At 40.5% G+C, this 27,486-nt stretch overlaps 1 protein-coding gene across 5 annotated transcripts in view; it reads left to right on the forward strand.

The window, feature by feature from the left end:
* The first annotated feature begins 7,875 nt into the window (after positions 1 to 7,875).
* The window catches only part of GULP1 (GULP PTB domain containing engulfment adaptor 1), a 161,261-nt gene continuing 141,650 nt past the window's right edge, over positions 7,876 to 27,486 (forward strand). For 2 of the 5 annotated variants that reach the window (XM_075430680.1, XM_075430682.1), the window contains exon 1: positions 7,878 to 8,006. The gene's annotated coding sequence lies outside the window, so the exon portion shown is untranslated. Of the gene's footprint in view, positions 8,007 to 8,174; positions 8,263 to 27,486 lie in introns of those variants that run through there. The other 3 variants (XM_075430683.1, XM_075430685.1, XM_075430681.1) reach the window with 3 other exon arrangements.

Genomic DNA, 27,486 nt, shown 5'->3' on the forward strand with positions numbered 1-27,486 from the left:
GTAAGAAGATGGGAAGAAGAGCACAGAGTTCTTCAGAAGACCAAATACCTGTTGTCTCTACTAAAGCTATAATACACTGCTGTGTTTTGCCCAGCAACATGTTGTATTAGTGTAGTTCTGTGAGCTGTGTGCTCTTTATTCAAAGGATAAGCACCCATGATTTTTTTGAGTAATATAATGATAATATCTACCATCACAAATTACAACAGATACTTCTTTTGAAGAGATGCTTAGATGTGTTTTGAGATGTGCTGAATGTTAAATAGTTACTAGGGGATGTAGGAGTTACAGATAGAGTTAGGGTTCACCCTGAAGGAGTTTTTACCACAGCATTAAAATGCTGTTTCACCAACAGCAATTTTTGAACTTTCAGGTTAAGTATTGTACTCCCTGTAATTATATATAAACTTAAAATGCATTCTCTATGGCATTCTTTTGAAAGCTCAGTTGGGCTTTTTGCCTGATCAGTTCCAGGTTACTTAAGCAACAGCTATTTCAGAGACAGTCCCACACGTGGTCCAAATTCTGGGAAATGTTTACTCCTTTAACATATCGTGCTTTGCTTTGATGAAAAGCATCTGAAGATCATTGTCACAGTTGGAACTCTAACAGCAATGCTAACTGCATTTGGTAAGGTGAAGGCGGTTTTTAACCTCAGCCTCTGGCAGATGGACAGCACTGACCAAGTGATTGCCTTGTCTATAACTAAAGGCAGAGCTATGGGACTGCTGAAGGCATAGGTGTGAAAGACCACAGTTGAGTTTTGTAAGAGTTACAGTTCCAAGACAGACAATACTTGAGACAGTTCAGGATGCTATCAGTCATAGGTGGATTTTTAGACTGTTTTTAGTGTTTTCCAGATTGTACAAGTTCCTTGCACCTGTTATTTTATATAATGCACTATTACCTTTTAGACAAGAGTTGAATTTTATCTGCAACATCAAAGTCCATTTACAAGCTGTCTACAAGCTGAGCTGTTTTTCATTCTAAAGCACAAAATAGGATTACTATGAAAGGACAAAGCCAGTAATAAGGATGTGAGATCTACCAAGAAAATGGAAAAAAAAGTCTGAGTTTGAAATGTTTGGCAGAGAATCACATAAAAGTCATGGTCTGGTAGCTATGGAAATGTGTGAACTTGTGTCTGGTGAAAGCACTTAAGGCTTACGAATATGTTCGTAAATCACATATATCAATTGTCAACTAAGAAATAAGTCTATAGTTCACTTCTCACTTCTGTAATTCAAGAAGAGTACCTAAGCAGCTTAGAGGAAAACATAGAAGTTGATTCAAATATCTGACAAGTCTGCTCAAAGCCTCTATTTGCAGATGCTGACTTAGCGGTTTGTCTTAAAAGGTGGTGGTGGTGTGTTCTCCTTGCTTCAAGGTAACCTGTTTGTGCCAGCTCTGAAGAAGTCTACAGCAGAATCTGGCAACCATCAATCCCAGACTCCAAAGTGATACTTACTCCTATTGTTTTAACTAAAGATAAATTCATTGTCTGGATTTTACTGAGGATTCTTAGTCTTAAATGGAACAGCCACTGGAAGAGATTAATTGCACTTTCTGCTTTCTAGACACATATATTCCAGGACAGAGGGCATATAAAAAAATATTTAGCATTAAACTTCTGTAAAAACCATTTTTTTCTATGAAAAATACAAGTAAGCAAGAAATGTCATGACCTTACTAGCATTAACCTGTGATGGAGATGAGTGGTTTTAAAAATGATGGTACAGCTTAACTACAAGAGAAGAGTTCATTTCTGCAGAACACAAACAATGTAGATAATTAATTACACTCCAGATCTTCAGCTACAGTGTAGTTTTAATTAGATGTTTATTCCCTCTCCTACAGATAACAAATACATACTGTATAATACGGCTTTGTTTCTTTTCCAGTGTTAGGTTCTTTGTTTCATTATTAATCCTGTGTTGTCTTCAGGTTTCATATCCTTTCTCTGGCCTTCTACTGGTATTACCAAAGTTGTTCTATTTTTCTGACCTTTCAGTTTTTGCATCACATGTGGAAAATAACCCAAGGGTTTTTAACACGCATAGTGAATGCGTGCACCACTTATATTGTCTTAGAGATATAAATCAGATTTGGTGAGATGTATCTAATGCGAAGAAGCAAAACTCATCCTTAACTGCACATGATCTACATCTAATCTTGTGTAAAGTAGAATGAAGTATTACATGTGGAAAAAAAGCAAAGGAAAATAGAGGAAAGTCTGGGTAATGACACATGCATATAATATGGCCTTGATTGAAGGCCTCAGATAATTCTTGGCTTTTGTGAGGCCTTGCCTAGGCTCTTTTACTAAATAGCTTTGAAGATTTTAGTTTCCAATTTTCCTGTTGATAGATGCTGTAGTGTTAATGTCAAGGCACTAGGGATCCTTCCAGAGCTCAGTCTCCTTCCTAACATTTCATCTAAGGGAAGCCCTAAAAGCAAAGGCTTTAAATGCTTTTTTTCTATTTAGAGGTTTTATTCTTGTATAGATATTTTATTAATGTTGTAATATTGCTGTCTTTGAAATCCACAGAAAAAATTCTTGTGCGTTCAACGACAGCCAACTTGAAATTTTACTTTGGTTTAGGCACCCTCGAGCACATATTTGTTGCATTGTTTTCAAATACTAGACAGTTTTAAAAACTGATGTCCACGTGTAGTGTAGATGACAGTAATGATTTCTTTTATTCTTTCTGTCCTAAGATAACAGCATGGTTAGTTTTTAGGCTGTCTTGTTGTTCTAGGTTTTTGTCATGGAGCAAGCAATGTAGACCATTTCAAATAATTTTGTAAGTCGACATCCTGCCACACTACAATGGATAACTGGCTCAGGAAAAAAAAGCCATGATATTAAGCATTTTGCAATCTTGTTCTCTGCAAAGACTGCATATTAGCCTTATGTTTTTAGTGAAAACTGTCTACTGCGTCTTCCTTTTCTCAAAACTTTAGAATGTAATGCCCAAAGTCTGTTTCTTTTTCTTGGCTTTGTAGAGATGAAGTATATAATCAGCATTATTCTGTGAGAAGTTCTGGATGAAAAATTGCTTTTCTACTTTGGAAATATTTTGTAATGGTGGGTACAGTATTTTTAGTGTTACATACTTCCACAAAAAGCTTCAGGGATACAGAGACTGACTCCCTTTGGGATAGAAATTCTGGGAGGGTATGGCAGAGAGGACCTTCCTCTTTAGATATCTTGCTAGTTGACACTGATCTCGTGCTTACAATGATCAATGGTAAATTGGTCACCTCCACCCATGCTTGAGCGTTGCTGATACCCTTCTCTTCTTGTCTGTCTGATAGTATTCTCCTCAAGCCCTGAATGGAGTTGAACAACTCAGTAAGACACTTGGATAAAATTGAGTAGCCTATGGTACCTACTGAATCAAAGTAATATAACAGCTCTTTCTGCATCTGAATTTTTACAATGATGAAAAAACCTCAATAACATAATATTGAGGGAAAACCAGTACCAAATATCCAGCAAGAATCCTTTCATAAACAGGAACATGGGGAACACAAGAAATATTGTGATTTTGAGGCGATAACCCTTCACGTCTTTGAAATATGATGGCATTTCAATTAACCAAACTGGAAAATATACCTTTTTCTCATGTCCTTTCCTCTCTCCCAACCCAGCTTCATATCAGATCTTCTAATGTGTATAAGCCTCTGTCGTGTGTTGTCAGTAAAGCCTGTCTCGAAAGAGTTTTTGGCTAACTGCCAAACAAAAGTGAAAATGGGGGTAACATGATGCTATATAGTTGCCTTCACAAGACCACCACCTGCTCTGATGATCTGACCAACAGTTACCCTGTTACCTGGTTGGTTATGTTTATAGTCAACTAGTTGGCTGGGTACCCAGGCCCTCTTGGCCTTTGCCATCTCTGATAGGGACACTGACCACTCTGCTAATGATGTCTTTCCCTTGACTGAACTACACACCTTTTTTTTCACATCCTCCGAAGGTCATCAAGATCAATGTGGGGATGTGATTTTTTCTGTTTACAATGTGGCAATTGACAGTTCTCTGGCAAAGTAAAGAAAGTTCAAAATGGGGATGTATGTTACACCACCATGACAATGTTAAAAGGCCTAGAAATTAAATATGAAATCAGGAGCAGAGTTTTTCCTGCCAGTGTTACTTCATAAGAAGGACTGAATGGGGGTTGCTTTGGCGTCTTATTTAACATCTCTGCAGAGTAATGCTAGGTAGCTTTTGGTCTATGTGAGAGGTGAGAAGAGTGCTCAGTAGGGAGGTGAAATGTCTCGGGTTTTGTAACTGGTGTAATCCTTTAATCTTTGGTCCTTCTAGTAACTATTTTCTGGTAAATCCATTCAAGTGATTAATATTTACTCTTTGATCTTGGCATAGCTCCAGATCTAGATGAATATTGATTCCATTGCTTTTGCTCATCCTCTGTCTCCACTCAGTCTTCACCTTCTGTTTACATGACTGAAGTTTACAACCTCATGCCAACAATCAACCCAATCCATTCATGTAAGGAGCCAAGGCGCAGGCATGTGTTTATGCATGTGACTTTGTTCTCTCGTGAGTATACTCTTTTCACTTCTCCTGTGCCTAGTTCTTTGCTCAACTTCTCCGCGATGCTCAAGAATGATAGCCTCAATAAGGACCTGACTTTGTCCACTCCAGGCTTTGGGGGACCTAGATGACAAAGGAAGTCACTGGTTTATTCTTTGTGCTCCTAGCCTTTTTGCTCCTGGATCACACCAATTAGTAATTCAGATGAAGTAGAGTTCATACATTTTTGTTCTACTTTTCCTCTCAAATACTGTTCTCATTCCATCCCTAGGTCACCACTGTTGATGGAAAAAAAATGACAGAAGCAAGAAATCAATTTTTCTTCTGTTCCCTTCAAATAGTATGCATCAAATTTAAGTCCAAACTGTTTGCTCTGTATTCCTTTTATTTAAGCATTGCAATACAGATTATATCAAAAATATATCTCAGAAGAAATATGAAGCTTCCTATATAGAATTTTTTCTTGTATTATAAAATAATTTGCTTTTATAAGAAAAAAATTTGCATGCAGAAGGGTTTTTGAAAAATGTCTTCTCCTGAGGTAATAGATTCTATACTTACATTTTTATTGCATTAAAAATGGTATAACTTGATTTTGGACAAAATCTACCCTGACTTCATGAAACATACTTGATGTCAGAAAAACCTAGTAACTACAAAAAACACTCCTGTATCATATTTCATTTTTAATGTTCTCTGACAAAGAATCTGCTATGGGACTGTAAAAGTATTTTAAAGAGCCCTTAATTTTACTTTCTTTCTGAATCACCTTTGAAAAATTGAAGATAACATGTATTTTGATAGCCAAAATATTTTTCTGCTTGTATAGTGTGTACTCTGCTTTGGTGCTGTGACTGAGTTACCTTTATTAGTTTCAGTAAAATTCTACTGAGGCTTAGTTCTGGGGGAACACAAAACATGTAAAATAGTCCATAATTTTCCAAATAATATATATATTTTTAATAGGTAAATCACACCTTGAGAGTCCATCGAGTAACCAGAATGCAGCTGAGCTTGTCTAATCAAAATAAAAACAGCACACTTGCTGAACAAGTTTGAGTACTTGCTTGTGAGATACAACAAAGGCCAGCTTTGGATGTATGCTATGAAATGTCAAATACATAAACATGCTTCCTGATGCTGAAATGAACAGCAGTTTTACTTAAAGCATTACACGAGCTGCCTTGTTTGCTTGAAAAAACAATCACACAGATGTGAAAAACAAGCAACCAAAGTCTAAATGTTTAAGACAAACATTCAAACTTGTGACAGACTTGGTTAGTAGTTTCTCAAACAAAAATGCAAACGAAAAATCGAGGTTCTTGGTAGCAATTTACTTTTATTTTTCTTCCCTGGTTGCATACAATTCATAGATTCTCTCTTCCCATCCCTCCTGTCACTGCTTTTGACAGGCACAAATGGCTAAGGAGATGCATGCAATGCAGCTGTCGGCTCCAACAAGGTGCTGCGGAAGTGTGCACGCGAATGGCTGTCAGTAACAGCAGCAGCAAAAAAGAAAAAACTTTATTTGTGAATTGACAACTCATGGACCAGCTGTGAATGAGATGAGAGCATTTTGTTCAAATTCATTAGATATTCCTTCAACTGTCTTAATATTGCAGTGAAGAGGCTTATTAGAGTGGGGTTTTTTTCAGAAAAATGTTTAATTTCTGGATGCTGAAAACAATTCCTGGCTGTGGTGGTGTTTGGGATATGATTCCCATAAAACTTCCCCAAAGTGTTTTCTCTTTTCCTTCCTTCTCAGAATTTCACTTCTGTCTATTTATCATTTGGAATTCAGCTGGTGTGATCCTACCACAGGCACAACTTTCCACACAATGATCCCCTCCAACTGCTTCACAGCCTGTCAGTTTGCTAGGAAAGTTTACAAATAACTCTGAAACTGTGTAAGGAGTTGGTATTTGTTTCCTTTGCAGGAGAGAATGAACTGACGTAAATTTCATCAGCTTTATAATAATCTCTACTGCAGACAAATTAACTACTAATTTGCTTTGTTTTCCTGGACTTATTTTGGAATTTCTTTAGCTTAGTAATGAATGGAAAGGCAGCCATACTAATTAACTTTTTACATAATTCACATCTATGTATGTAATTATCTATGGCTTACTGATTTAAAAAGCTGCCTGTTCCTGACTTCTACCCTTCGTGGGTTTTTTCTGTCATGATCTTTCCACTCCTAACTGTTCATTGCTACCCTGTTTTCCATCTTGCCTTTTTTAAAAGAAAATGCCCACTGCAGACAAGAACACCTTTGCTTTGATTCCCGCGATGTGTTTTGTTCTGATCTCTAAATGGCCGCTCTTGAGGTGTGTCTATTGATTAATGAAAAATCAGAGGCATCTTTTGCTGGGCTGTGAAACAACATCAGGCGCAGGAAGGACAGATGAGCTCCCTCCCTTCCCAAAACCCCTACCTGCTCCCTTGCTGGCAGCATCATGGCAGATGGCGACCAGGAGCAGGAGAGATGTGGCAGATCCTTGCTGTTCTACAGGAAACATGTTCTCCTGAACTTGCACTGGCTGTGACTGTCATAACAATACATTCATCTATGGTGTTCTGGTGTTTCCAAAACACATTTTAATGGGGACTCTTGGCCACTGACAGTACCCTCAATGTCAGCGTGATGCTACACATTGGTACCCTACCACCAGACCTCCACTCTCCACCGCAGTTACCTCACAACTGTGGAAGTGTCTCTGCCACCTTCTTTCCTCCAAAATGATGTTTCCTTCAGGAACGCAGAGCTACTGCCTTGGCGCTCCTCACACTCTCAATCGCTCCCTACTTTCCACGGTGTTTTTTGCTCCCCTTTCTTCGCTCTGTCAGACTTTCCTGATGGTGGGGCTTCATTAAGCTCAGCCGTGGTGAGGTGTGCACAGCCCCAAGTTCTGCCCTGCCCTGAGGGGCCCGTTACCGGGGCCTCACTCTGCTCCCCACCAACCAGCCCCGGGGGCCTGTGGCCGGGAGCCAGCGCGGGGCAGCCCCTCCCCCCACCCCGGGCATGACAGCGCAGCAGGCGACGGCGTCACCGAGAGCCGCTCGGTGACTTCACGCCTTGCGCCTTCCCCTCGCCGCCGGCCCCGGCCGCCTCCCGCCACAGCCCCGCGGGGCGGGGGCGCGCGCGGTCGCTCCCCGCCAACCACACCCCCCCCCCCCCCCGGCCGCGACGGCGCCCCCTGCCGAGCGCCGCGGGGCGCGTCCCTCCCGCCGGCGCCGCCTCCGCCGCTCGCTCCCCTCGCTCGCTGCCGGCGGGAGGCAGGGGGAGCCCGGGAGCAGCGGCGGCCCGGCCCGGCGGGCAGCGAGCCCGGTAGGCAGGCGGGGTCCCCCGCCCGCCCGCGCTGACGTCAGGAAACTTTCTCCGCGGCCGAGGCCGGAGCGGGCGGCGTGTGCCGGCGCGGCGGGACGGCCTCCATCACCTCGCCAGGTACGCGGCGCTCCTCGGGGGGGGGGGGGGGGGGGGGTGATAGCTTGCGTGCGCGGCAGCGGCCTGAGGCGGTGGGGCGGGCTCCGGGGCGGCCGGGGTCGGGCGCAGCCGCCCCTTCCCCGCGAGTCCCGAGGGGCGGGCGGCGGTCAGGGAGGGAGGGCTGGGCGCCTGTTGATCGTCGCGGCGGCAGCGCTGCCCTTGGCTGGAAACTTCGCCGCGGCGGCGAGCCGGGGCCGGCACGGCGGGGTGCGGCGACGTGAGTAACAGGGCTTCTTCCCGGCGGCGGGGCGGCCTCGGCCGGCTGTCGAGGCTTCTCTGCCGGGCAGGTCTCACCGGGGGTGCCTGGGGGGAGGACGGGGACGGGCCCCGGTCCGTCGCCGCGGTGTCGGTGTGCGCCGGGCTAACGGTGCCGTGCGAGACTTGGGACGGGCGCAGTCCGCCGCCGCTCGCTCCTCCAACTTCAAAGCCGCGAGGGCTTCGGGATGCGATGTGCCGTGCTTTGGGTTGGTGATTTTTTTTTTTATTTCGAGTAGCTGAAAATAATCAAGCGCCTCCCGTTTTCTTTTTTTGCCCCTTAGTAAGTACAGCAAAGGCGTTGTCGGAGGCCGGGTTCTGTTTTTCTCCCGAGGGCTTCCCCGCGGCGGCTCGGCGGCGGCGGGAGGCGAGCCCAGCTCGCCGCCGGGGCTGAGGGACGCCCGGCTGCTCTGCGGAGGGGTCCCGGGCTCCTCGGCACCCCCCGGGCACCCCGGGAACGCCGCGGGGCACCCGGGAGCGGGGAGGGCCGGGGGGGTAGGGGTCTGAAACCTGAGCGAGGGCTGGCAGCCGGCGGGGGGGGATTCTGGCTTTAAGGAGGGCGGAAAGTTGTGCGGTGGTTCTCTGGAGGAAGGCGGGGAAGTGCGTTGCTCGTTTAATTTCACCTTCCTCGTCGTTTGTTGAAAGGCACCGAGAGTCAATCAAAGGCTGGAGAGGTTAATTGTATTCTTCTTGCAAAGGCATTTGCCCCCTTCCACAGAACTACGTGTCTGGGGTCTTCGTTGAACTTAAGACAGTCATTACATTTCTAATTTAAATATTATGCAACTCTCACTTTTTAAATTTCCAGTTCCTACAGTTGCAAGTTTTTAGAAAGTCATCTTTACGTAGATGTAACTAAAAAGATGTTAAAAACCTAGTAAACTGGAAAGCAAGCCGTACGTGAAGGTGATTATGAAGGTGGTTTGAGTGTGTGTGGATACATAAAATGTTTTAATGATATATTTGGGCTCCTGAGTATAAATATAAGCAAGCATCCATTTTTACATTTTACGGGAATAACTGTGAACCTGACCTTTTAGAAACGCTTCTGTCTTCCTGTGATTTTCCTCCCCTCCATGTTACACTTAGAACTTTAGTCATACCTTTCAGTTGTAGTAGTGATAAGCAATACTTCAGAGCTTCAAACCTCTGCTGCTTGTGATGATGATGATCAAAATAAGACAAACTAATTCACCCGAGGGTAAAAAAATATCTTTTTGAAGGTCAAGCTTCTATTTTTATGGAAATTTCAAAATGAACAGACATGTTTGCCTCATGATTATAGATTTGCTTGATTGAGTTGTTGTGTAGTAGCATGTCAGGGACAACCTCTGATATTTGGAGATTATCCACATGCACTCAGCAAAAGGAACAACAAAGTAGTGGGGAAAAAAGGGTAATAATTTCATGATTGTTAGCCTTATGCTTTTTGGTGTGTATTTTATTTTTAAGTGTATGGATGCGTTAGTGATTATAGGTCTCCTTAAAGGCATATATTTACATGAAGAGGTTGAATAGAGTGAATGATTTCTGGATTGAGAGCCTAGGAATTATAGCACAGTGTCAAAGGATGCTAGGAAGCGGTTGGGTTTGTGCTTTGAACAGAGCTACAGTGGCACGGGTATCAGCGAAGAGAGACTGGAAGTCAGCGGAAGCAAGTACAAATCGGGTTGCCTTAGAGGGGAGGCTGACAGTCTGAAGCATTGGGCATGTCTTGTGAGTATACAGAAATTAAAATGACTTTGATGCCAGAAAAAAAGAAGAAGATGCTAGATTGCAACAATAAACTACTCCTTTGATGAGCTGTGAAAAGCGTTTGAAATCATGGGGGGAAGATACAAAACTGGTACTAGAGGACCAAAAAGGAGAGAGGTGTAGTTAATAAGAGCAGACAATGAGAGTGGTTATGACACAAACTCACAGTTGGTGCTGCCTCCTTAGTCTTTGGTGACAAGTTTGTAATCTTTTCGAGGTCAAAGGCTGTGCATCTACTGCTCTGCAAAGTATTCATCTGACATGATGTTTCAGAATTTCCTTTATGAGCTCATTAAATTAATTTGTTAGTCTTTTGCCTGTAGACAAGGTTACATCTCGTGATTCAACAGCAGTGTGTCTGCATGGGTGTGTTCATACAACACTTGTAAATGTTACTGGATGCTCTAAAAATCAGGGAAGACTTCTGTGAAGAACTTGAGAGGTCAAATGCAATAAACTGGCATTTATATTATGAGTATATTTTTTCTCTTGAAATAATCCCTCAATAGCATATTGCTTGAATGTGTCATAAGAAACTACTTAGAGCTACCACATGAAATAATTAAAGGCCAAATTCAGCTTGAACTGGGGGACTAACATAGCTTGAAAGAGAACAAAAAAATGAACTGCCTTATCCTTGAATCGTTGACATATCTAATACGACTTGTGGCTGGATTCTAATTCTGTCAGTTTTGTAAAGAGAGGGAGTGGAGCACTGAGAGCTGAAAAGTCCGCTGGGTTCACTTCACAAATGAGAATTTTCAGTTATTGTTGATGGTGAAATGAGTGGCAGAGATTGAGGCTGTGTTTCAAGTAAATCGGCTCTTGAGACAAAAAAATCCCAAATTAATGACTTAATAGAGTTGTTACATAAGAATACTCTAATTGGGCACAAATAAATATTCTCCACATCCCCTTTTCAGCCTTACTATAATCTGATTTTTGAAGGGATAAGTACCTTCAGAGAATCAGGTCGTATCCCAGAAAAGAACTAATGATATTGTCACTGTTAGAACGCACAGTGCCTCTGCATAGTTACCTAACAACATTCTCTTCAGTTCCCTTACTCTCAGTGTGTAACTTTTCATCTAGAAATATTTGTTGATATCCCTGTTCCCAATGAAAGTCAGTTCCTTCCTAGTATCTCCTAAATCCCTGAGGTCAGAACCGTGGCTTTTTTCATGCACTTAGTCTCACTACCCCACTGTCAGTGCTTTGCTAAGGATGCTCCACGGCTTAAATGCTCTGGCAAACTCTTTTGGGGATTTGCTGTTGTGGAATAGCCAGCTATTGCCGTTTAATGCATAGCCTTAGCCTGGGATTACACGAACCACGGTCTGCGGTGGCTAGGGGAATGAGGAGGTGTTACATTTACTCGATTACTTGCCGTTTTGTGGTCTGTCCTCAAGGCGTATAACTATGACCTTGCAGGAATGGTAGAATGCAGTAATGGCATTACAGTGAGTTATTGCCCACCCTTTTAGTCTTAGGTATGGGAGTGTGGACCTTGTCTGTGCCATTTCATTTGCCCAGGGGCACTGAAAGTACTCTAGGAGCAGTCAGTGGTAGCTCTTAAGTCTTAAAAATGCTTTATACCTATGCTGCAGCTCCACCCATCTAACAGGCAGAAGGGTGATCTGAAATGCCTCATCTTGCTTTTTACAGTTTCAAAACATGTTTGTTAGGCTAAACTGAACATCAAGAGAAGGAAGTGGTGTTACCACATAGACTTTATCCAGGATTGCAGTAGAGAATTCATCCAGCTGGAAACTTGTCCTGAATTACCAGGAAAGAATTTACACTTTCATTCCTCCTCCCCTCTGCCAGCTTAAGCAGCTGTTCTAATCACCAAGCTAAAAGTATGCTCTGGATTAAAATTTTATCGTTTCCTCAGATTGAAATGACTTACTTTTTTGGGGTGTAATTACACATTAGGCAAAAAAAGAGAGAGTGTAGAATTTGATAGCTTAATGAAACATTTCTGTAGAAGAGACAAGAACTGAATTTGCAGCAGCTGTATAAGTAGTAAGCTTTCACTGGAGCAAGAGGCAGAGCTTGGACTTCGTAATGCCTACGGTTTCACATAGGCTACTTGATAATGTGGCAGAGAAGTACCAGAAAGCCCATCAGATTAAGATACTGGATTTCTTTAACTTCTGCAGAATTCTTTCCGATTTTGAAGGGCAGGCATTGAGAAATTTTGTTTATTTCAATTCCAGAGTCTAACCTACTCAGCCTATTAGTATATACTGTAAACTCACTTTGTTAGTACTGGTTATATCTTATGTCTAACTCTGAGCTTGCATATTCAGGTTTTATTCTAAGACTTGAGCTGTGTTTTCTCCATTTTCTGTCTCACTTGCGGTTGTAAAGATTCAGAAACATCTGTGCAGCTGAACGGTTTTCAGTTTATTCTATCAGCGATACCTGATCAACACCATTGCCTTGCATGAGTTTGCACAAGTGTGACTTGGTAAACAGTTCTCTTAATAATGCTCTGGTTGGAGCAGAGACTGCAGCTGGCTCAATCTTACTTTTTTAGCTCTATGGAGCTAAGAAGTTGCTAAAATTTGATTTTACTTTTTGTCACCAGAAAGTAGAACTGTAATCTGTGGAAATTCTTTAGATGTTCTGATTATTCCTGGGCTGTAGAGAGATCCTGACCAGTGCAAGTAAATCATACTTTTATTTTGAAAAATGTGTGACTTTTAAGGCAAATTTTTTGGCATTCAGAAGTGTCTGATGACTGTTCCTAGCATGCTGTGTTGCTTTAGTGAAGTATGTGGGTACTCCAGTGCTTGGGAGTAAACGTGGGTAGAAGAGCCTAATCTCCAAGGTGCTTTGATCTTCTCATAATCCCTAAAATAACATGAGAACTTTAAAACTGCATTCATATTCCTATTTATTATTTTTAGATAAAATGAGATGGGTTTTTTTGAGGAGTGCTGGATTCTCTGAAACTATTCAAGATCTTTAACATGATTTCTTTCATTCTTTCTCTGCTCTCTCTCTCCCCTTGGTTTTAATGGGGGCAATCTTGGACAAAGGCAAATTGCAGTAGTAACACGGGTGTGCAAAACAGAATCCTGACTACTACCTGCTGTGCCATTTAACAGTCTATTCTGTTTTCATTTTTGTCCTTTTAAAGGCAGATGTTAGATCTCCAGTTCCTTCTAGGCAGGACGGGTCGTTAGGAGCTTAAAAATTGTGCTTAAGCTTCCCAAGTGATCTAGGACACTCTAAATCCGTGTAGCCCTTAAAAGTTTTTTCAGAGTTCTCAGCAGCCTGTGCAAAAATCAAATTGTATTTCTGCTAGATGAAAGGCTTGGGATAAGGCTGTTGGTGCAGTGGGGAAAGGTGGCTGGGAGAGAGGTGGTTGCCCATTCCCGCCTCGGTCTTGCAGGTCTGCTCAGAGTAGGGAGAGCCCTGGCAGAGCTGGGTTCTTCACACTGCAGTCTGGGCATTGGCAAGTAGCTATTTTGCTAGTGCTGGCAATTTCTATCTGCTGCCCTGTGTAACTATTGTTTTTCCTATGCGTAGAGGTGCTTCTAGTATTAATCAATATATTTTCTCTTGAGAGCTTGTATTTTTAAAGTGTGTACGCCTTTTAAAGAAGATAACTCTTGAAACAACAGCGGTTTTTCCTGAATCTGTTGTGAAATCTTCTGGAAAGTATAACAGAAGTGAGGTAATGAGCCTAGATAAGGCACTGTGTTCCCAATAAAAATGATTTTTCCTGCAATCGCATCTCAAAATGTTGCTTGGAACAGCAGTCATCTTTGCATGCCAATTGCATTAGGAGTTGTTCAAAAAAAGTTTGGTGTGTCCTCAAACCTATTTTTTTAACATTTGGCTAGACCATCTTTCCAAATGCCTTGCTGTGCAGATATGTACTGTCTCTAATGCTTTCTTCCTGCATGCTGTGTTGGCAGCTGTATGCATTCAAAGATCATGAGTCAGGTTCCCTAGCAAAAAAATCATAAATTAATAAGATTAAAATAATATAGGCTTTGTCTTTTTTGAACATTTAGTATTGTTTTCCTTCTTTAGAGCTTTTTTTTTTTGCAGCTACGTAGATCTGAAACTTATTCGATATTCAAAACAGATTTTTCTTTTTTTAACACAAGCTCAAAATTTCAGGACTTGGGTCTGCAAGGAAAACAGATCTTGTGAGACTTGCCCTAAAATGGTGAATGATGGCATGACTGTGTCTGATCACCTGGTGATACATGCTTCAGTTTTAAATGAGAAAAATATTAGTCAAAAGGTTTCATTTTCATCTGTGTTTATTTCCAGATGCAACAGAGGCCTCTGGTGATGATTCTAACTGCTTGTTCATGTGCTGAAGTCAAAAGAGATTTGGTGCTAGAGCTGAAAATACTAGCTGATAGCGTATCTTTTGTCTTCTGCTTCCCAGTTGGTAAGGTGACAGAACCATCGCTTCCAAAGCAGTGGACGGTTGGGTTACAGTTAATGGTGGTTTCGTACTGCAGGGTATGGGATGGTATGCACAAGTCATACCTGTTTTCGAGTAACTGTAGTTAAAATAACGTGAGAAAACTTGTTAAAGCAAAGTACTAAGTAACAGTGAGAGGTGAAGTGCATATGGTATAATATGATGCTGAATCTTGGGAGAGAAAATGGTAGCAGGGGGGCTGTGTAGGCAGCAGCAAGTAGTTTGAGAGACTAACCCCCACCAGTGTGCCCCTTAATCAGTTTCACGGGGATAAGCTTTAATGCATTGTGCTGTGGATTTGTAAACACAAAGGTCTTTAACATCTGAGATTAGCAGAATCTTTTTTTCTTGATTTAAGCAGCCTAAAAATTGCATTACTAATTTTGTAAGTTATATGTTGTATTAATATTCAATTTGTCCTGTTGTGCACATTGGCTTAGGATGGGAGAAATACTTTTCCAACAAATTTTGCAGCTGGAGCCGTTACTAATTCTCTTATCTTTCTGTGCCATAGAGTAATTGCATTTAATTGTTTGCTTCTGCTGTGTTTTGTGGTGTGAAATGCAGTATGTCAACACTGCTAAACTGCAACATTAGTGTGTATGATGCTAATATTCTTGAATGAGATCGTTTCCAGATTTCACCTAGCTGGATGAAACAGCTCATGTGTAACTACCAATGCAGTGCTTTATACATTTTCTTGTAATGAAAGTTTGTAGTAGTTTTTTCTCAGTAACAGGTTGGTTTTATCTTCACGTGTTTTTGTGTAGTGTGTTGTGCTGATAAGCTAAAAGGCAGCATAGGAATGGGGCTGGGCCAAAGTCCATGGCTGCGGAAGCAGAATGTAAGGAAAGTAACTTTTTCTTACACAGCCACTTAAAAACTTTGGGATTCTCATTAAATTGCTTGCTATCCTTATAATGTAGTGCAGCTCACCAGAGCTGAGTCTACTTTGTTTTTAAAAGCGTATTAGTTTTTTAAGAGACAAAAAGAACTCACCTAGAGGCATTCCAACTTCTAAAAATGATTCTACAACCTTCCCTCCTGTCCCATGCTGTGATGGGCTCTCCATTTCTGGCTTAGTCCCCTCATGTCTGAAATCGTAGTTGTTAAGAAACTAGACAGCCTGGGAGAGGGCGCTTGGGAACTTTATCGTTTCCAGCTTTGGTTCTCTCAAAGACTGTTGCTTCTGCACTGAAAGACAGCAGAAACTGCAAGCTGCGTTTTAACCTGGCCATACCGATTTAAAATCTCATACATTTGTCACAAATAGTCTGTCATTAACTGCAAATGTAAACTAGAGGAGCTTAGGAACTATTGATTGTTTTCTCTTTCAAAATTAAATACTTCTCCCAGAGGTCTCGGTTTCATTCCGCACGTTTTATGTCTGAGGATATTGAATGTAGCTATTAAACTGCTAGGCTGATTTTGTATTAGTAATTTTCTCCCATATGGAGAGTAACTCTTGAATCCAAATCATTAGCTGGCATTTCAGCCGTGTAGTACTGAATAATGTGCTTGCATTGGTGATATCCACAACTGTGAGTACAGTTACGTTGGCTGTGGTCAGCAGCTCTTTTCAACTGGTTTTGACTGGGATGGCATGAGACAGCTGATGGCTACAGACATGACAAATCCACCAGCGTGGAAAAATGACAGAGCAAGCACAGTCTGCATAGATATCAAAGTAATCTGTTAGGAAGCTGAAGTGCAGTTGACAGCACTGTTGGTTGTTTCTCTGAGGAAAGTGCTAGTGTTTGCTTTGCTTTGGTGCTAATTGGCGAAGCAAAAATGGTTTTACTGCACAAGTGACATTGCTGCTACAAGGAAGGAGGATATCTATATCACAGTAGGCAAGGATAGCGTGCCATAGTTTTGAGTAACTAATGCATAGTATTCTGTATTATGTTTACTTTGCAGGCTTGCACAAATGCAGCAGGGAATGGCTGGTCATTGTCCACAGCAGTCAATGTAAAACTGCCACGCTGTTTGGATTTTCTCTTTTGTTGTTGGGTTTTCTAGGGGGAAGAAGGAGGAAGGGTGACTACTTAGCAATGATGCCATGGTACCATGCTTCATGCCTTCAAAATAGATAATATACATTGCCCTATTTCTTAATTATATAGACTATGCTATATGAGCATTTTGTATTTGATGGCAAGCGTAACATGTACACACTAATACACGTGCTTCAGCTTGCTCCCAGTATAACTGGTGGTCTTCAGTCTTACCTGTCTTCAGCTTGTAGACTGATTTTGCACCATGAATTCTAAAACCAGCCTCAGATTCAGAAAAGATTGACATGCTTTAGTGAACAGTTTGCAGAGGCTTACTTAAAGGTTGAAATTTCTGTTTGTCCCAAGCTTGAACGTAATAGGATAAGGGATATCCTAAGAGAAGATGTTACTTTGTTGAACTAGAATACATTTACAAAATGTCTTTCTGTATGTGAATTTTACTCCCATGTTAGTCTGTTTTGTTTTCTTTTAAATTCCTGAATTTCAGAAGTAAAGCAGCAACATAGTCTTTACTTTTAACTCTCTAAAGAGGGAAATCTAGGCTCTAAAAGAAGATGCAGTGTCATTTGTCGCCATATTTTATTCAAAGCCAGAGGAAGAAAATGGCAGAGAGCTGACACATATGAGAGATGGTGTTATGTGGGGAAAGTGGGTAATTCTGAAGTGCCGACAGATGAGACTTTCAATGAAGTGGAACATGTGTAGGTCCTTTTGGTGGCCAAGGTGATCATTTAAAATGGAGTAGAAAGCTTCTTCCTATGGAGGCTGTCTGACAACAGAGACTTTTGGGAAGGCTGAGTGTTTCATACACTCCGTGTATCCAGGTATCTTTGGTGGTCGCTGATTCTCTGGTGTTTTTAAGAATTTCCTCGTCTGTGTTACTCGTTGCCTGAACCTTCTTTCCAAAACTCCACTTCTGGGGGAATGTGGGATACCTCAGACAGAAGTTCAATATGAGAACGAACAGTCATCATCTAAGCTCTTGACAACCAAAGTACAGAACCAGGTTGTATTTTGATGACTTGAGGATATTGTACTGTATTATGTAGCATTTTTCCTACCATTCTCAGAGGATATCCTGAGTTTTTTAATTTTATGGCTTATGAAGAATTCCCAAATAAGATTTTCTCCCACTTCCCGGTTTGGAGTTGCCTCTGTAGCATTGTTAGGGTAGATTGAAATCTAGAAACTTACTGAGTAGCGAGTCAGAAAAACAAACAAAAGCTGAGTAGTGGAAGAGATTTTTGGTTTAAGTATAGTTTAAATCCTTGCAGCTCTAATCGAGAGGCATAGTTTCCCTCACCTGCGTGCTCACCTTTTGCTTCCTTTTTCCTTGTCCCTTCCCTTCTCTTGCACCCCCAAAAAACTCATGGAGGACAGTTCTCTTATGCCTTCCTCAACCAGCTTTGTGGGATGTGCCTAGATGTGCTTCTTTAAAAGAGCCTGAAGGGAAACCTTTCAACTATAACAAATCTGTTGTGTAAAATATGGAAATGTATAGCCATAAACCCTAACAATTCCACAGCAGTCCTTTACATACTTCTTACTCAGAGAATTATCTATGTTGTTTCTCAATTTGGGATTTCAAGTTTTTTGACATGGTAACTGAGCAGTGGTTAAAAGGTGCGAAGAAATGGACCATAAAATAGATGTTTAGAGAAACATAAATAAAAGCATACTTAATAAGATTAGTGGAATATATTTGAGATGTGTTATGTTACTGGCATACCCATGACTGCTTCAACACTGAAATAGTCTGGTGCTGTTTAATCCAAATCAATTCCATTTGCTAGGTCATCTGGAAGTTACTTTTGCTGAATAAAAGTTCTTAGTTGCTTAGCCAAAAGGCAGGGGAAGAAAATGTGAAACTACCAAAGAAATATGCCTCAACGGTAAAGAGCATAATAAAATGCTAAAGATCTTGGTTCTGAAAGAAATAAGTGGTTGGCTGGAAAGAATTGCTTTGAATATTTTGAATTCATTATGGTGAATTTTGCCAGATGCTCTGGAAGAATATTTGTGTGTGTTATTTACTGTGGTTTTTCTTGTGCTTGCTGCAAGGCATGCGTACTTCTGGGTAATTTGATCCTGTTTGTTTATGGTCTAAATCCGTTTTTCCCCCCTACAGACAGCAGTATTCAGTTGTGTATTATGTTCAGCTGCTTTTTAGAAGGCACGATACAAATGCAAGTCTCAGGCGCTGTTTGTGAAAGGTAGAAGGAAGTGTGTTTCTCCTTAGCTGGCAAACTTTTGAATCTTGACCTATCTTGACAGATTTCTGAAACTTGCATTTCACTGTGTACGTAAGAACGCTTTACAAGGTAAGATCTTTAAAGAGATGTTGCAGCTCAAAGACGTAACATGTCTGGAGAAGGCGACTTAGTAACTGTACTCTAAGCCTCTGACACTGTGGAGGGGTGCACAGTGGAGAAAGCGAGTTCCCTGCTCTGTCCTGTCTTGTCACTTACCTGGAAACGTGTCAATTATTCATTTGTGTCGGCCCTGGCGTGTGGATATTGGGAAAACCTGTGGGTACACATGGCAAAGTATTGGCTAGTGCAGCAGCTGGTATGTGGAAAAACTGCATTGTGCATGACTGCAGTTATATGCTTTCTAGTTCTGTTTTGTTACAGGTGTGTGAGTTCTGCTCGTGTCTTTTCTTTGATTTCTCAGAGTATGCTTGGTTTGGACGTTCACATCATAGTTCTCTAAGTGGTTTGAGACAGCAACAGTGCTGCTGAGATGGTGGTTGGAGCCTTTCTCAATCCTTTGCCACCCTTTTCCTGCCCAATGCGCCTTTCTTTGGGTACTGGCTCAGGTATTTATGTTGTGGCATTGGGAACTGGATTATGTAGGACCAAGAGCTGGGAAGTGGGAGGAGTAGGTCCATTTCTACATGTTCAGTCTGATTGTGGAGCAGCAATGTAAGATGCAAGAAAGGTGCTTTTTGAAGTAGGTATAACTTGTATTATGTGCTGCGCTGTAAGCCTTGGTTCAATGTATGCAGGTTTTTTCACTGCTTGCAGCGTAGCTCGTCACTGAACTGACCAGAACAGATTCATCCATAGGTAGTCTCTATCTGGCCTTCATTGATGTAGTTTTATACACATCAAGGCACAACCACTTTAACAAGTGGGGATAAACAGTGCGGTACTGTGGAAAAAACATGAAGCTTGTTGTTACTATATCCAGTTTATTTAGCTTTGTCATAAATTCAGGTTCCTAGGCGTGTGTATTGGGGAGGTTTGTTTTGTTTTCCTGCTGAGTTCTGTCAGAAAAAACACAAAAGCTTTATTTTCTTGGCTCTTAGCTTTCTTTAAAAATGGAGAATGCATTGACTTCTGAATGCAACAGAGCACTTTTTCTTTTATTATCTATTGGATAAAATGAGAAATTGAGAGTCCTTTTAACTTGTTTTCTTTGTGTTTCGATTTCTTGTTCTTTTTTTTAAATGCAGACTTCCTGGATTGGACCAGGTAACCCCTTAAAGAAGTGAGGTGGTTGGTTTTCTTTCCATATTTTTGTTACTAACAGAATACTCTTTTATCACTTACAGAAAGTAAGTATTGTGTATTCAGTGCTCTTTCTGTGGCAAATAACTAAGAATGTCTTAATGTAACCTTTATGGTGTTGCACATTGCATCATGTTAACCATCAGGCTGACTGTCGTGTAGATTGAATTTCATGGCAAAAAAAGCATATTTCTGTGGCACTGCAATTACAGGTGTAGTGTTAGTTTCCTCCTCTGTGTGCTTATGCCTGTCCTTGTTCGTCAGAACTACTTGGGAGTGTCTAAAATTAATATGCAGAAGTTTGGTCCCAGATTTCATGTATTTATAAGGGATTAAGAACGTTTTTTATTGAAGACTACTGTTGCATGCTATTGAATTGGAATTAGGTGAGTACTGATCTCTGTAGAGCAGGGGTTAATATTCTTATTGTCACTGTTTAATAGATCAGTTGAGGGTGAATATTATTATGTAGACTACTACCGTGTAGACTAGCTTCGTAGACTGTACACTAGCTTCATATACTGATAGCTTTTCAGACCAGAGAAAACAATGTGGTGGTTCTGGCTTGTCCTGTGACTCTTGTGGTGGCTCCCCCACTCACCCCCAACTAAAATGTGTTACAGCTAAAGATGCAATTTTGACTTTGAATCTCCACTATTTTAAGTGTTATCATAATGTCAAACAGAACATGCCGGTACTTAATTGCCTTTTGGAGCATCTTTTTACAGTTGATGGTGGTGTTGCTGCTTGAGGAGAGAAGGATTCTGCTGCTTAAGGGACTGGTTGGTGTTGAAAATGAAGGCAGACCATTTAAGCTGATTATTTTCAAACTAGTCTCAAGTGTAATTGGGCTACAGCAGAGTAATCCCATTTTTCCTTTTGCCTCTCTCCCTGACAGTGATTTTGGAAGTTGTTGGCCTGCCCCAATAAAATTTTTATGCATTTCACAAAATCTGATGAATGGTTGGGGGGTTGGACTAGATGACCCACAGAGGGTCCCTTGCAACCCCGAACGTTCTGTGTGATTCTGTTAGAAGAGAGTTTGACGTTAGTGTCCATGTAGAAGACGTGTAGCTGACTGGAGAATGATGTGGCAGAAACAATGGATTCTTGCTCATCACCTGAAGTCTGCTGATTTTTAGTGACAGCTACCTGTAATAAAACTCCTGATGAAAAGATTTTTTTTTTTTTTCCCTTAAAAATATATCCATTAAGCCCTGTCATAACAGATGGAACCCTTCTAGCACTTTATTTTGGAGTGGCCTTACAGGTGCACAACATTGTGAAATTTAATGTCGTTCTTTATCATGCTCATGCAGTTCAGTCAGTCATCTCTTATTTATTATTTCTTTCTATTTTTATCACATTTTATCACATTCCATTTTCGTGAAACTTTCATTTTAGCCCTCTTCACTATGCTTTTTCAGTAGACACAGTCCTTCATTCATAGTTAATAGTGCTTTAGCAGGATTGCATGACACATCCAATATATGTACAGTACATATGAATTTCCTTTTTTTGCCAAAGTCTCTTCAGCATGCCAATGGCATCCAGGCTTGTATCAGGAACAGTGTGGCCAGCGGGAGTAGGGCAGTGATCGTGCCACTGTACTTCGCGCTGGTGAGGCCACACCTCAGACACTGTGTTCAGTTTTGGGCCTCTCACTACAAGAAGGACGTTGAGGTGCTGGAGAGTGTCCAGAGAAGGGCAACGAGGCTGGTGAGTGTTCTGGAGAACAAGTCTTGTGAGGAACGGCTGAGGGAACTGGGGTGGTTTAGTCTGGAGAAGAGAAGGCTGAGGGGAGACATTACTGCTCTCTACAGCTACCTGAAAGGTTGGAGTGTGGTGGGTTTTGGTCTCTTCTCCCAGGTAACAGGCAATAGGACAAGAGGCAATGGCCTCAAGTTGCATCAGGGGAGGTTTAGACTGGATATTAGGAAAAATTTCTTTACTGAAAGACTTGTGAAGCATTGGAACAGGCTGCCCAGGGCAGTGGTGGAGGCACCATCCTGGAGGTGTTCAAAAAAAGTATAGACGTGGCACTTCAGCACATGGTTTAGCAGGCATGGTGGTGTTGGGTTGATGGTTGGACTTGATGATCTTACAGGTCTTTTCCAACCTTAATGATGCTATGAATCCAGATTTTTTGGGGTGTGGTGTAAATCGAATAGCTTGCCCTTTTTTCTGTGGGAATTCTCCATTTGTTGTAGATGGCTTCTGCTGGCTTGAAGAACATCTACACATTCCATATGCCCCCTGATTTGCAGTTAATTTTTTATTTTTTTCTTGCAAATTCCTGCAGAAGTCTGGGTGGCTTTAAAACTGGATAGAATGCTTGGTTGTGTTCTGTGTATTTTTTTGATTTTTATTTTTTTTTTAAGGAAAAGCTTAAGATTCCAGTTGGGCTTGTTATTTTTCAGATGTCATTTACATGTTCTTTGTTCAGCAGTGTCCTAAATGACCCTTTTCTCTGTGTGCACAAGATTCAGACTTGTCAGGTTTTTTTTCTTGTATTTACTTTTGTGGTTTTTTATAGCTTGGTATGCTTTAGCGCTCTCTATAAATTAAAAGAAAAATGAAGGGAGTTGGAAATCTTGTGCACTGTTTCTGCTGTCTGTTCTCCCCTTGCAAGCAGCTATGTAGTAATGTCTTGTCTAGAGGCTTTGAAGGTTGTTATTATATCAAAGAATTTTAGGGTTTTCCATCTTTTACTGGGAAGCTTCATCAACTGTGCTTGTTCAATTGGTAGCTTTTCTTTAAATTACTTCTGTTGCTTATTGTTTGCTGCTTGTTAATTTTTTGTCTATGCTGGGAGGGATTTTTTTCCTTCCTGGAATTATTTTTAATTGGATAAAATTTTAAAGCATTACATTTTGTTTTCATATGATTTCTTCAGTTGCCTGTTTCAGTTGCTGATAGTAATTTTATTTTATATTCTCTATGATTCCCTCTATACCTCTATTTCTCCCACATTTTTGTTAACCTTACAAATGAAGGACTTGGTCACTGATTCCTATTTGCCAATTTCTACAGCTTAATAGCATGTTAGTGGTTTTTTTCTTGTGTTGAAACTGTATGCATATGTCTTTCTGCATCTCCCAGTTCAGTTACAGAAGTAATAACTTAGTTGATGAAAGCAAGAATTCGAAATTTGAAGGAATATCAGTCACATTTGGTCATTGTGCCAGATCTCTATTTGTGATTCCTCAAGAGTAAACAAGGAATAGGTGTGACTCATAAACACTGGATTACTTTCATGTCTCTCTGGTTTATGGCTTTTTTGATAGAAATGTCACTGTGTTGCCATTGCAGGTCTGACTGCAATTTTAACCAAGGATGCAATTTCGATATCTACTGTGTTTCATAAATACTCTTGGCCCGTGACCGCTCTATGACTCTCCACATCCCCAGATAGCTAAACTTGTTTTCAAGATAATATTGCAGACTGTAGATGATAAAAATAAAAATGTGCCAAAACCTCTTTGGTTAACTATGATCTGGTGCTCTCCTCTGGATCAAAAGATGAATCCTGTTCAAAGGTGTTTTCCCTTCATCTGCTGCATTGCAATGATGCAATGATGTCGTGTTACAGGACATTGTTAACCTCCTGTGATTTTTTTAATACTTAATAGGTTTTACAAAGGAGGCTTTTCCTATTATTGTTCTCTTGTATTCTGTGATGAGAAAGACAAATGTCCTGAAGGAAACACTGTGTATCATTTTCATTGGAATATGCGGCTGATCTAAATAATGAGTGGGACTCTAAGATGCAAGTGTGATAATATCACAAGTTTCAGCAAGCCTTTCTGGAAATTCATGGTAACTATTAGGGCCAATATGCTTAAAGTATGTTTTTTCTGTTTTTCAAGTTCAAGGGAAAACCATTCAAGTAAAAATAAATTGTGGTATAGCAGTAATCCTAGGGTTTTTTTGTAAAGTGGATGCAATACATTAATTCTGATGTCCTGGACTTTGAAATAATAGTGTCATACTGCTAATGTCACAACAGAGAGAGTGCATTTTCCAGTCTTAAAATATGCACTGAGTGTGGTAATGTCTGTGAAAGGAGAATACATGGGATTCTACAGAGCTCTGAGTTGAAAATGTGAAGAACGTCTTGAAAGCTCTTCTTGTGGTGCAAGGAGGATTTAAAAACAACACCTGGCTTAAACTGCACTACTGAACAAATTAGATGTTTTGATGTAGCAAACTGGGAAGTTGGTGGCAGAGAAATAAAGGTTTTTCCTTTAAGATTCCTGCACCTGCATCCGTTTAGTCCATAGGGTAAGCTGTTGACAAAGCCTGAGAAACAGAAGGTATTTTGCTTGGAAACAGAAAATATTTAAGTCTGTCTGCATGTTATATCCTATATGGGCAGATGATACAAGTTAGTGATTACCATTAATATAAACCCAGGGCTGTTTTTTTTTTTTTTTTCAAAATTCCAGGATTATGTTTGCTTTCAGAAGACAGACTTGCCTCTTTCTCTGCGTAGGATCAAATCTGTGTAGCACCTCAGGGACACTTGCCATGAAACAGGACTACTGTGTTTTACTATAGCACATCATCTCTGCACCTCCTCAGTGTAATGACACGTGTTTGGGCTCTGCTGGTGTTTCACCTCTCACTCTTCACTCGTTAACAAGCTTAAATGAAGGGTTCTAGATGCCTTTTATCAGTACGACTAACTACTGTGTATTGCTGTCAAAAACATGTCAATTAAAATGTAGATACCTTTGAAGTTATGCCAAGTGTCTATTCTTACTTACATTTCAATATTTCTACTTGATATTGACTTAATACTTGAGCACCTTGATCCTGTCTACTTGTAAAAACTATGGTTAGTTATGACAAATAGTCTGTTTCAGTCACTTAATCTGAACCAGCCCAAAGGAGCTTGAGTCCAAAGAACAGAGAACCTCTCTCACTGAATATTAGACACGTTAATTTTGGTACAGACCTGAAGTGGCTTGTCATATTTGTAAGCGCCAGTAAAAAACATTCAGTCCTCAAAAAGGAGACGACTTGGTTTTTATAAGTCCAGAATTTGCAGTTCTATTCTGTATAATCCAGGAGCAGAAGTATCTTTCTATGCTAGCTAGCAAGTACATTATTGTTTACAGTCCACAATAATGAACAGGCTAACAGAATTCATAAATGCTTGTGATTAATTTAAGGAGTTGCTTTTGTTAAGATGAATCTCAGTGGTTTACCGTTTCATAAGGGTAGGTGGCTGTGTGTGGGGTGTAGCTTAGGAAGATTTTGATTTACAAAGCAGCAATGCCAATATAATTTTGTTTTGTCTTTTTTTTTACTGCTTCTTGAATTGTTTGTTCATGGCCATAGACCTAAGGTTTGTTGTAGAATGTATAGTTACACTGTGCAAGATACTTTTGCTGAAATTAATGTCTTTAAATTTCTGCAAGAGTTTTTAATGGTGCATGTGGTGCTTTGTTTTATGTGTCTGTTTTTAGTTCTATTTGTTGAACCCTGACACTCATTGCAGCAGCATAACATAGATAGCAGGGGCTTAAAAGGAGTAAAAAAGTAGGAAAAAGTTAGAAATACATATAATGACAATTTTTTATGATTCTGTTAAGAGTCTTCTCAATTAAGAAAAACTGTATAGTCCTGTGCTTGAGGTTATGACCTTGCTTGTGGATCATACGCACAGATGGGAGCAGACAAATCGGAGTACATCAGCTTCTGGTTTGAGCAGTCCAGATGGGAGACAGCTCCGTTCCAGAAATGCTGTGTCTATACCTCCATAGTCATCTCGTCATGCACTCTAAGAAAATTCAGTAGTGGGAGAATGTTTGCCATAAGGTGGTTGTAAACAGTGTGAAGTTTCAGAGGCCACATGGATTGGTTAGGATTCAGTGATTCCTGGCGTCAGCCCCAAATGGGATTTTGAAAGGTAACCCATGGAAATATCTCTAGTTTCCATGTTGTGCCTGTTTATTACTGTGCCCCTCTGTTCTTTCGATTTACATTTCTGTGTTTCTTGGTGCAATGCCTGGCTGTCTCTACATCACCTATTCCTAGTACATGAGGGTGGTCAGGATCTTTTTGTAGCTTCTTGGCAGGTATTACTGTTAGATTTGTGTTAGATTTTCTAGTGCTTTTGTCGTAAGGTATTTAGAGTAACTTTGGTCATAAGCTATTTGGAGTAACATTTTAAGAGAAGCATTTAGCTTCATTTTTATATTAGCTAGTAGGTTCTAATTTTAATGAGAAAAAAGAGTTTGTATGTTAGGCTGAGGAAAGCTGTGGGTTCAGGTAAAGACTTCTGTGCGTATTGCCTCATGCTTGCTTTGGACTCCCTCTGTCTAAATAGTAGCCTAAGGATTTGCTGCGACTTCTCTGTGGGGTCGTATTTTTTTTAAAAGTCTGTGTGCATGTGTAAGTAAACCTGCTCCCAGACTGTTTGAATTAAATAGCTGAATTGAACTGAATAGTTTGAATTGCAGTGGGTGCCAAATGGAAGGAAAATGTTGACTTGGGAGATGGGAGAGCGGAGGAGTGAGGGAGGTCTAACCGTGAGCACTGGTGTATTTCAGGTGGTGGGTTGTGATTTGCAGACAAACACAGCTGTACTGTTTTTAAGAATGGATGCTTCTACAAAGCACAAATATACTGTCCTTCAAATATGTGAAAATGCGTAAGAGAAAATATTTACTTAAATTATTTACTTTGTAGCAGAAAGCAAACAATGTGTTTTTTTAACTACCTCAAAATAAACATTGAAAAAAACACTTGTAAACTGTGCATGTTGGCATCTTGTTTACCTTGGGAAATTGGCCAAACTACTGCACTACACTTTTGTATTTTTAATATTTTTAAAAAGTTGGAGAAGAATATGGCTATAAAAACATTGTAATTGGTGTACCTAAAGGGTCAACTAATAACCTATGGTGAGGGAAGGTAGTGACAGGAGTGCCAAGCTTTTAAATCAGATCCCTTGCTCATGGAACAGTAATGTTTGATTGCAGCATTGGTGGTCTCATGCTATGGCTTCTCAAAAATGAATTTTCATTCTCTATTGCTTCGTTTGCGGCTTTCGGAAACTGCATTTTCATTGAACTGTATGACTGGTTTTTGTGATTGAATATATACTTGTTATTCTAGAAGCATCCTACAGTGAATCATAGCTGGTCTACAAAATAGACTGAGACTAGATAATAATTTTAATTATGAATCCTCTCTCCTAGAGAAGTGGTATGCATGTTCATATCATCAATGCAGATGATAGAATTTTATTTACTAAGATTGACAAACACTTTCCAGTATAGGGTGCTACTTTCAACATGAGCTTTTACTAAACTCTTAACTTTTCTGGTCTGTTACTTGAGTTATATTACTAAAAGAAGGAAAAAAAAAAACTATTCAGAAAAGTAAAAAATGTAGAACTTTGTAAAACTTTATTTTAAAGTGGTTTGGTCCTA

The sequence above is a fragment of the Opisthocomus hoazin genome, chromosome 9 (assembly GCF_030867145.1).
Source record: "Opisthocomus hoazin isolate bOpiHoa1 chromosome 9, bOpiHoa1.hap1, whole genome shotgun sequence".
NCBI classification, from domain to species: Eukaryota; Metazoa; Chordata; class Aves; order Opisthocomiformes; family Opisthocomidae; genus Opisthocomus; species Opisthocomus hoazin.